Raw genomic sequence first — 12070 nt, 5'->3', positions numbered from 1 at the left:
TTTCAGTTGCTTCTGTACATCAGTGAATCCAATTAATCTGTCTTCTATACGGGAACTTGCGTGACGGTCAGACGACGATGTTTTTGTGCGTTTCTCCTGGGTGAATGATTTCTTAATAGGTACATCTACATCTACATGATTACTCTGCAATTCACATTTAAGTGCTTGGCAGGGGGGTTCATCGATCCACAATCATACTATCTCTCTACCATTCCACTCCCGAACAGCGTGCGGGAAGAACGAACACCTAAACCTTTCTGTTTGAACTCTGATTTCTCTTATTTTATTTTGATAATAATTTCTACCTGTGTAGGTTTGGCTCAACAAAATATTTTTGTATTCGGAAGAGAAAGGTGGTGACTGAAATTTCGTAAATAGATCTCACCACAACGAAAAACGTCTTTGTTTTAATGATTTCCATCCCAACTCGCGTGTCATGTCTGCCACACACTCAACCCTATTACGTGATACAAGACGAGCTGCCCTTTCTTGCACCTTTTCGATGTCCTCTGTCAATCCCACCTGGTAAGGATGCCACACCGCGCAGCAATATTCTAACGGAGGACGAACGAGTATAGTGTAAGCTGTCTCTTTAGTGGACTTGTTGCATCTTCTAAGTGTTCTGCCAATGAAACGCAACCTTTGGCTAGCCTTCCCCACAATATTATCTATGTGCTCTTTCCAACTGAAGTTGTTCGTAATTTTAACACCCAGGTACTTAGTTGAATTGACAGCCTTGACAATTGTACTATTTATCGAGTGGTCGAATTCCAACGGATTTCTCTTGGAACTCATGTGGATCACCTCACAGTTTTTGTTATTTAGCGTCAACCGCCACCTGCCACACCATACAGCAAACTTTTCTAAATCGCTTCGCAACTGATACTGGTCTTCAGATGACCTTACTAGACGGTAAATTACAGCATCATCTGCGAACAACCTAAGAGAACTGCTCAGATTGTCACCCAGGTCATTTATATAGATCAGGAACAGCAGAGGTCCCAGGACGCTTCCTGGAGAACACATGATATCACTTCAGATTTACTCGATGATTTGCCTTCTATTACTACGAACTGCGACCTTCCTGACAGGAAATCACGAATCCAGCCGCACAACTGAGACGTTACCCCATAGGCCCGCAGCTTGATTAGAAGTCGCTTGTGAAGAACGGTGTCAAAAGCTTTCTGGAAATCTAGAATTACGGAATCAACTTGAGATCCCCTGTCGATAGCGGCCATTACTTCGCGTGAATAAAGAGCTAGCTGCATTGCACTAGAACGAAGTTTTCTGAAGCCATGCTGATTTTGAATCAATAGATCGTTCCCTTCGAGGTGATTCATAATGTTTGAATACAGTATATGCTCCAAAACCCTACTGCAAACCGACGTCAATGATATAGGTCTGTAGTTCGATGGATTAGTCCTACTACCCTTCTTAAACACTGGTGCGACCTGCGCAATTTTCCAATCTGTAGGTACAGATGTATCGGTGAGCGAGCGGTTGTATATGATTTCTAAGTAGAAAGCTATTGTTTCAGCGCAATCTGAAGGGAACCTAATCGGTATGTAATCTGGGCCTGAAGACGTGCCCGTATCAAGCGATTTTAGTTGCTTCTCAACCCCTAAGGTATCTAATTCTAAGAAACTCATGCTAGCAGTTGTTCGTGTTTCAAGTTCTGGAATATTCCATTCGTCTTTCCTGGTGAAGGAATTTCGGAAAACTGCGTTCACTAAGTCCGCTTTAGCGGCACAGTCGTCGGTAACAGTACCATCGGCACTGCGCAGCGAAGTTATTGACTGCGTCTTGCCGCTTGTGTACTTTACATACGACCAGAATTTCTTCGGATTTTCTACTAAATTTCGAGACAATGTTTCGTTGTGGAACCTATTAAAGGCATCTCGCATTGAAGTCCTTGCCAGATTTCGCGCGTCTGTAAATTTTAGCCACTCTTCGGGATTTCGCGTTCTTCTGAACTTCGCATGCTTTTCCGTTGCCTCTGCAACAGCGTTCGGAACTGTTTTGTGTACCATGGGGGATCGGTTCCATCTCTTACCAGTTTATGAGGTATGAATCTCTCACTTTCTGTTGCTACTATAGCTTTGAATTTGAGCCACATCTCTTCTACATTTGCATAGTCAGTTCGGAAGGGATGGAGATTGTCTCTTAGGAAGGCTTCTAGAGACACTTTATCCGCTTTTTTAAATAAAATTATTTTGCGTTTGTTTCTGGTGGATTTGGAAGAAACAGTATTGAGCCTAGTTACAACGACCTTGCGATCACTAATCGCTGTATCAGTCACGATGCTCTCTATTAGCTCTGGATTGTTTGTGGCTAAGATGTCAAGTGTGTTTTCGCAACTAGGTTTAAAACTTCGGCTTTTCTTTCATTGACTTACGTGGCAACGTTGCCACACTGGACTAGTCACAAAGTGAATGGGTCTTACCCCGTCGAGAGATTTTACGTGGGACTAGAATTTTCTCGGGTTATCGGGAATATCTTTCGCAAGGTAATGGTGGTAGTTGTATGTTTCGCGCATCGGTCTTCTTACAGATGCAAGATTTTACTATCTATCATCATCTGTGCGTTCTGTTTTGCAGCAAGAGTGCAACAGCCTCTGTTTTATCAACAATTTTAGAATTAAACCGTGTCGCGTTTATGCTTCCCTTAATCCACTTGGCAGGTACTTGCAATGGAGCGATTTACAATCAGTTTAAGCTTTGCCCATAATTCCTCTACGCCTTGATACACGTCACAGTGTATTAAATACAGCCACGGAACACTCAGGTAAGAAAGTTGTTAACATTTGATGGCTGCAGCGACACTAGCGCTCCAAGCGAAGAGAAAGCAGTCAGTCAGTTGCGTCTTGCCGATAGTGTTGGTTTTTGATTGTTTTTTACTCTGTCAACGAAACAGTTGTTATAATTGTGCATACCTTGCATTAGTAAATTACCTAAAGACATGAATTATTGTAAAACTCATATGAAACCAGCCGAATTACGTTAATTCAATAACATAAGCTACAAATTATTTGTGAAGATATACTTTCATGTACCGACATATTTGCAGCTTATTCCGCTAAAAGCAAGGGAATATAAACGTGTATTTAGAGCATGTGAAGCCCATGTTTCTGATGTTGCCGGTTGTTATTATCATAAATACCTTCCTTGACACTTAAAGAATTTGAAGTAGTCAAACGATTTGCCTATTCTTAAACTTTACTCGTCTCTCTAACGCACGACTAATTTTGAAAAATCTAGCTACTTCTGCTTCAAAAACGGGCGTGTTGATGTTCCTTGCCGTTTGTGGTTCCAATTTAGCAGCATGTGTGGAACTAATTCCTTTTGTATTGGGAAACAGTTCTATTGCTTTTGATGATTTATTATCGCGTCTGAGGCGTTTTATCTCAAGCCACAGCTGTGGTGGCGTATTTCGTACATTAAGTGATGTAGGTGAAATCATGTTCCAAATTCATTGATTTGGCCTGAAAAGTAGCGGACAAAATTCGACTTGGAATTCGCAAGGGTTGACATACAATGTCATTATGCAAAGGGTGAGGTCTTCTGTTATTTGGTAACAATTTTTTGTTGTTAAAGGTAAACGTTATTCGGTAAATATCTGTACGGTACAACAGAATCGTAAATAAACAGTACTCTGGTGTACCGTTACGTACCTTCCAGGGTCCTTACGATACTACAGAATGACAAATGTTGTGTAATTTTGTAGTTATTGTCGATTTTTATGTTAGTTATGGTTCCCAAGCTGGGGGTAATTACCGCTGAGGGACAAAATGAAATTTTCTGAGGAATGAAAACAAAATGTGTTCGATTGTGTTCGTCACGAATTTAAATTATTTTGAAAATGTTATTTCTATTATTACTACTGACTTGTTTATGGCTCTCTGCCGTACCTGTCTGTGCGAGTCGACTGAAGTTTTGCAGTGGTTACGTTTTGCAAGCTGCCTGCCAAGCACGTGAACTCAACACGCAAACGGCGAAGCAAGCGATTCTGAGCTCAGGCCGAATCCAACACAATAATACAAATGTTAAATTGATAATTATTAATGCTGCTAAATGACAATGCAGGTGATGTTTCGTTATTCCCAAAACAAAATTTAATTCTGTTCGTATAATTAGAAAGTATCCAGCTAACTTTCCAAATTTAAAAAAAGAAACGAAGGTGTAATGGCACCTCCGTTATATCGGAAACTTCGTCATATTCAGACTGTAGTTCAGTGAGCTAGAGTCCTCTGACGATATTTTTCATTAAAAGTGTCGTTTCATAAAAACTAGACTGAGCAAAACTCATTTAAAAAATAATTAATTTACTTTCTCTCAGTCAATATTTTTCAGGTTGAAGTTGGATTGATTAACAATTACCTTCATCAAAAAATTTAAACGGCAATATGCGTAGAAGGTTAAGATTTTTCTGAAGCACTAGCGTAATAACATGCAAATCGCCTCCCAAAGGCCGCTCAGCTCACACAATCGATATATACTGGATAGCTTCGAGTTTTGATGCCAGTTTGAGAGAGAACTAACGATAGAAATCAGTCAGAATGTCACGAAAAAGACTCACAAAGTGTCAGCTACGCAGTGCACAGACGACGCAAACGTGAGTCTCACTCAGAAACAGAGAAAGGACCGTGACGCTGCAGCAGTGCGCCACAGGGAGATTTTCAAACGAGACACGAACTGCCGCTAATGTGTGCTCGCCCCAAAATGCTCTGCTGACTACCTGCTCTGACATACTTATCCAAATTACCGTAAGAGGAGACGAAAATTACAGGGTTTCCACTGTGACCACTGAAAATCTCACTATTTGTTGCTACATGTAGCGAAATCTTGCAGAATCTTCTTCCCCAGTACTTGTTGCGTTTTCTGTTAACAAACTAAGAGTAGCCAGTGTCTTGGCCCTCACTTTACGATTGACGGCATCATGTCTGGGCGTGTAAATGCAGTTCGCTTCCCACACCGTTCACAGAAACGTAGCGGTGTTCAGTTGTCCCCTTGCGCCTTTAGGGCAATCTGGAAGCTTTTATTGAAACTCTCTGACGATCTCCTGTGATTTGCACTGCTTTAAAAGAATCTTTTGAAGTACTCTGGCTTTAGAGGCACTCCCAGTCCCTCACTCACACGACCGTTGTCCATGGGAATTGCTGGCGGTAAACGTCTCGGGTTTCAGCCATTGTCTTCCCAACATGCAGAACTCGCATGTGGCACATCTCGCCACATTCCAGCAGCTGGGAGAAACAGGTGCTAAAATGTCAGAATTCACAGGCCCTGCTCTTCTATATATATATATATATATATATATATATATATATATATATATATATATATATATTGCTACTTCGTGACATGTGACTAACTAGTACTGGCACACTATTTAAAAAGATTGTAATACTAATTACATAGTTTTTCACGTACTGTCATTGGCCCTTGGCTCCATATGATGAAGGCTACACCTTCTGAAAGGAATTTATCCATGTCATTGTCCTCAGCTAGTCCATCCACTACACACATACATTGTGTTTTATACCATTCATCTATGAGAGTAAAATTGAGATATATACGTAAAATATGCTTAAATATCGCATGGCAAACCTCCAAGTAGTAGATAGTTTCGCAATAAACTATAAAAGGCTTCATTATTGATTTGGCAGCAGCTGAAGAAACTAACTGACAACGCAACAATAACTACGGATATGACCATTATGTTGCTGTAAGGTCTACACTCTACTGTTATTATCATTATTATTATTACTAAACACTGTCAGCTTGAATTCTGCTAACCGATTTTAATTCCAAAGTAAAGAGTCCAGCAATGAAGTGATTTACAAACTATGTATAGTTGATTTGAAATGGGAGTGCAGTATGTGGGTGAAGCCATGTACTGCTAGGGGGAGGACTGGTGCAGAGAAACCATGTCTTGTAAGAAGTGACTACTCTCAATGCGAGTAGTTAGCTTTCTTCTCTGAGAAGGACTCTAGGCAGCAATCGTGACGCTCTGGCAGCTGCTCCACCATTCTATTCAAAATGTTCTAGCAGTTATCTCATTGACTCAATACTTTGTGGCTTAATGGAATACCTACAAAATCTAAATATTGTTTGTTTTTTAAAAATAAAACTGTCAAAGGAAATTTTGTTTCATTCTAATATTTTGTCAGTCGCTAATGCTGATGGGTACTAGCAAATACGTGATTGCTGTCAGGGGCTAATGGTCCCCGAAACCACTGCACTAAAAAGACGCTCTATTGTAATAACAGAGCTGCAGATCAGTATAAACGTTAGTATCCTCACTCATCCGGTGTCGTATTCAGAGTGTTGCTTACTGGCCACTTACTGCGCTGCTATCGGTGTGAGTCACGAAAACAAGACGGAGTCTGTTCCGGCAATGCAATTGTGGGCCGTTAGTATGAATATTTGGGTGCCTTGTTGGCCATTCCTGCTGGGTCTAAATTAATTACACGTATACCTGATAGAGCCCTGTACATAGCCTACACTGAAGTTACGATTACGTGGTGCTCACACAGCGAGATTTAAATGCCAGTGAGTTCCTTTAAAAGGCCCGCTGACAGAAGTAAATAACTAGCTAACCAGCATTGGTTTGGAGCTTTTACCACTGATTAATTCAATGATACCATGCAAGGGTAAATTACAGTATATAATGTAATATCTTTAAATCAAGTGTCACTTAATTTAATATCATCCGAATGTGTTAATCATTCTTGGTGCCAAGTTTATTTCGACCACGACTGATTCACTACAACCGTTAGGTGGCCGACCATTGTATCCTTTAGACGGACTGCACTGTTTGCAGTTCACGAGGATCTGCCGGTCTTGTGCGTTGTGGCAGCTCTCCTCGGTTCTCGCGTGCTCTCGTGTCCGCCACTGACGCTTGTGTGCGATCCGCTCTGGCGCTTGTTGATGGCCGCTCTGTATGTTGGAACATCTCATGTAATAACCTGTTCTTACAGGGGCTGTGTCTGTCTAAAATGTTATGTTATCTTTGCCGTCTTTGGTCATTCACGCAGACCCTTAGTGTTTTGTAAATCTTTTTTTACACCTTTCTGGCCTTTCCAACGGACGGTGGAATGAAGGTGTCCTGCTGTCAAAGTGTTTGGCAACACCTTGCGGGTAGTAGCTGCGTTATTCTATTGCGGTATTGAAAAATTGGCTGACTTCCAAGTGTTAGTTTTTTTGGAAGTATGATTTTAATATCTGTTAAATTGTCTGTTAGCATGAACGGCTAAAATTGTCTGTCATTAATTACTGGAGTTGCGAATGAATTTTTGGTCTTCCATGTATATATATATATATATATATATATATATATATATATATATATATATATATATATATATATACTTTCTCATTTTTATAGGATGTGCAAATTCATAATCATTAATAATTGAATTTGTACCATAAGTTAATGTTTGTAATGATGTGGTCTTATAAGTGTCTTAGCACACTAAAATAATATTTTCAAATTCATTTCATGATTGGAATTTGACTTATGGTTTTTTGTATAAAAGACAGTAACAAAAATTAATCCAGCGTCTTTTATATTTTTCCATTAAAGTACAGCTCTTTCTTTACACTTACAAAATTTTAGATGTGTACATTAATAACTATGGCTGTAATGATTTCCTTAGATAAATGTTTACGTTTTCTGTTAAATCCACTCTTAACCATGATGCTAACAACTACTTATCTGCACTTTCTATCAAAAATATTCTCCTAGTCTTCTTGTGATTGATTTGTATACATTGACAACCATCGTTGCTATGATATTATAATCACAGATTCCTGTCTCTATACTGACACAGTCGATAAGATCAAGTTTGTTCATAGCTACATGATTTGAAACATTGCTATTACGTATGGACTCTCGAACTAGATGCTCGACATATTTTGGGAAAAGTTGTTCAAAAGTACTTCACAAGACTTCCTATCTGTGAAACTACAGCGAATCCGGAGGTTCTGCCTGGGTTGATGGGTATTTCCCTAACATCTCGTGGAATCCCTATGGAACGGTCTCATCAAGCTACTGCTACTGACAGAATGGATGTACCATCAGGCACTACTTACACCCACATATCACACAGAGTGCGGTTCGTTAGTCCTCCCGAAAAGTCTCGGAATCATGGTAACAGGGCATTAGTGTGTCATAACACTGTCATTGTAATCAAGCAAACCGAGGGAACCGTTTCTATGTTCACTGGAAGATAATGCAGGGTCTCCAAAGAGTGCCAAACAACATTGTAATGGAACACTTCTAGTTGAACCTGCTAATTCAACCAAAATATCCAAGCTCCTGGGATGTAAGGCCTTAGGTGACTATCCAATAGAGTCTGAGTTGCATAATACTATAAACTTTAGTAAGGGCGTGGTTATGTACTGCGATCTAATGGAGGTGGACCCCGCAGAGTTACGTGAGGAATGGAAAAATACTGGCGTCACGGAAGTGCACAACTGTGGCAAATTGGAAAAATTGGGAACATTCAGTCTAACGTTTAGTACTACGGCATTACCTGAACATATCCTTGCAGGCTATGTCTGTCTTAGGGTTCGCCTGTTTGTTTCTAACCCAATATGATGCTACAAACGTCAAGGTTTAGACATACCACTATGGGATGTAATTGGAGGGCTACGTGAGGCAATTGTGGAGGCTCAGCTCAGGAATCAGGCAATTCGTGTACACTTAGAAATGTGTAAACTCCCCTGGGGATCACCCAGTGTGGTGCAGGAAGTGTGAGGTTACAACGAGGAAAGGAAAATTCAAAGCTGTGCAACCCCCAGTTTTTGCTACTTCTTTTGCATCAGCCCTTAAGTGTGATGCCTCCACACAAACTCAGACCACAGATTCAAGTACGAACACATGCACCTGTCAGTGTACACTGTTGGGGCAAAGCTCCACTTGAAACTGAAGTCGTTTGGAAGCTATCAACAACGGACTTACCACCTAAGACACATACCACTACCCAAAATCAGAAGCCAACTAAACTGTCTCCGCAACCCAGGCAACCACCTCTTCCCATCAGTAAAAAAAACGTCTTTCAAACCGTAGTTCCAAGTCCACGAAAGCGGTAGTTAAACCTTCTGTTCGTCGAGGTCTCTCCCTCTCTGATGGGACTATGTTCTTCAGGATATGGACTTAAAGTCAGAAGAACCAGAGATCAGGGAACCGGCTAACACTCTCCCTGGCCTCTGCAGTAAATAACCGACTCTGAGTGAGAACGGGAAGAACAACCATCGCTAAACACTGGCTTCCCATGGACTTGAGTGTTTCAATGGAATTTGAATAGATATCTCTCACATTTGGAAGAATTACAGCTCCAGGTCCAAGAGAAACTGTTGCCCATCTGCTTACAAGAAATGCATCTTAATGTCACCTTCACACCTGCATTACAGGTTTACCACACATATAGGAAGGATGATACTACTGGAGACTGGGCTAAATGTGGAGTGGCTGTTTCCATTGATACTAGATGACACTTCTCTTCTGTCCCTCTTACCTCGACCATATAGGCAACTGCTGTGAAAGTTCTCACACCCTTCTATATCACAGTGTGTTCTTTGTACCTTACCCCTAATGAAGCTTTGAATGCAGACGCACTGGCATAACTCTTTGGGCACACCCATGGCCATTCCGCCTTGTGGAGGACTCCAATGCACACAATATACTATGGGGCTCGACTACCACTTGCTACAAGGGTCGGATGATCGAGCGACTCGTCCATTCTGAGATTATCTGCCTTCTGAACGCAAGTCAGATGACACACTTTTCTGTAGCTACAGGGTCTTTTTCATCCACTGACCTCCGTTTTTGTCCCCAGCTATTGCAGACTCATTTCAGAGGGAAGCGGGTACAGATTCACATTCTAGTGACCACTTCCCAGTGTGGCTCCATCTGCATGACTAGGATGGTGGCTGACAGGGGACCATGCAGATGGGTGATACCAAGGTCAAATGGCTTGAAGTACAATCGACAGGCTATTTTTGAACAAAAGGACTGGGGACAGAAGACGGTGGCCAATATCGCTTGTGAGATGCAACGGGCTGCAGCAGAGTCCATCTCCAACTCTACTAACCACCTCAGATGATGGCCTGTACCTTTGATGGAATGACGATTGTCGACTGGCAATCAGGGCCAGACGAACAGCTCTGCGGAATTTCAGACATTGTCCAACTACAGTAAATCTACGTGCAGCGGATCTGCGTGAGTATATGCGAGGCAAGTGATAAAAGAATGGAAGAGGGCTTCCTGCAGGAAATTAACGACTTTCATTAAACGGTCCACTTCTACTGTGCAAGTTTGGAAATCAATAAGATGGATTTCGGGCAAGAGTAGCAGTACACATCCCCTTACGGCATTGTCAAGTAATGAGCTCTGAGTGACCACGCCAGATGACATGGCTCATATTTTAGCAGAACACTTTCTTACTGCCACTACATCATCCACAGAAGCTCCTGCTTTTGAGGTGTTCCATCAGACTGCAGAGAGGAAGTTCAGTTTCTTCTTGCACAATGAGAAAGACTACAATGATCCATTCTCCATGTGGGAACTGGAATAAGGTTTGTCTGCTCCTAGAGACACTGCTCCAGGACCTGATGAATTTGCTGCAGGGTCAATTATTGATGGAACCAATGAATTTCGTTAGCGCCTAGGTACAGATACGCCGAAAATATGCAAATTTCCCTAGTCATCAGTCAAGATAGCATGATAGGCTGACAGCAGTTATCAACATGGAAGGCAGAGACTCACGATGATTCATTGATTTCTGATCGATTGTTGATCAAAAGGAAACCTTGCACTAGCAGGTTTTGCATCTGTTATTAAATAATGTTTGACTTGAAGCTGGATGTTCTGAGCGGTGACTGATAGAAGTGCGCCCTACAAGATACTAGCCTCCTTCCTCTAGGTGGTTACCCAGTAACTTACATCCTCGTTCTACCAGTCTGTATAGAAAAGTCACGTCTCGCTCTCTCTCTCTCTCTCTCTCTCTCTCTCTCTCTCTCTCTCTCTCTGTTCCTCTCTGGGACCAATGATGTACTCTTGCCTTCACCGTCCTGTGTCTCTAACTTACAGTATATTCACATTAGCCATTGCTGATGCATTTTGTGTTGCAGAAACATTTAGGGAGTGATGAGACAAAATGTTCAGTGCTGTCACAAGTTCTCAGTGGTCCAGGACTGCAGATGGCCAACATATCTTGAGGAGCTTATCTGTAACTTTGATTATTTTCTGGAAAACTGCTAGTTTTCTATATTTTCGTCACAATGATGGTATCTTCCACTAACAGGAAGCCCTCTCACTCCACTCTCAGGTCGTAAAATGTTTTCCCCAGGAGTTCACTGTATGAGAAATGTTATCGGTGTTCGTACATGTGATGCGTGGACGTCCTAGGGCGACACCAAGGTGATGGCAGTGGTCCATTTGGCTACTGTCACTCGGCTCTCTGTCGCCAATCCTCCACGAATTGGCTCTTTGGGGCAGTTGAATCTACTGCCCTGGCTGTCCTTGTTATTACTCACCATTCAGAAAGCTTTCGACGTTTTCTCACTTCTACCAGAACAGCAATATGCAAATTAGATCTAGGAGTAAAGGAATAGTAAGTTATATCACACAGTTTCTGACAATCACTAGTACTCCTGCTTAACATGTAAGTTAAATATTCTAATCAAATGCGACTTGCATTAAGAATGAGCATACATTATGTGAGTGGTTCAGGAAGAAAGGTGCCATTACATCACCAGCTCGTCCCGGTTTTAAATTTGTGCCAATGCAGTTGTGCCCAAAACTTGTTAAAGCACCAGTGTGTCAAAGACATTTTGGTGCTGTGTGACATTGGAAGTATGTGCACTGTTGAAACTGTTGACGATATGCAACCATCAGTTTTGCTGGTGTCCTACATTATACTCATTTACGTATCTTGAAAATTTCCTTTACAACTAATTCTTATTTATCTTACAAGAAATCATATTCTCCATTCATACATACTGATCGTTTGTAGCTTACACTCATTCCATCATTTTAAAGAATAATTAATTTCCATTTACTCTTCAGA

This window comes from Schistocerca gregaria, chromosome 5, assembly GCF_023897955.1.
Source record: "Schistocerca gregaria isolate iqSchGreg1 chromosome 5, iqSchGreg1.2, whole genome shotgun sequence".
Lineage (NCBI taxonomy): Eukaryota > Metazoa > Arthropoda > Insecta > Orthoptera > Acrididae > Schistocerca > Schistocerca gregaria.
Note: the sequence above shows the minus strand (reverse complement) of the source record.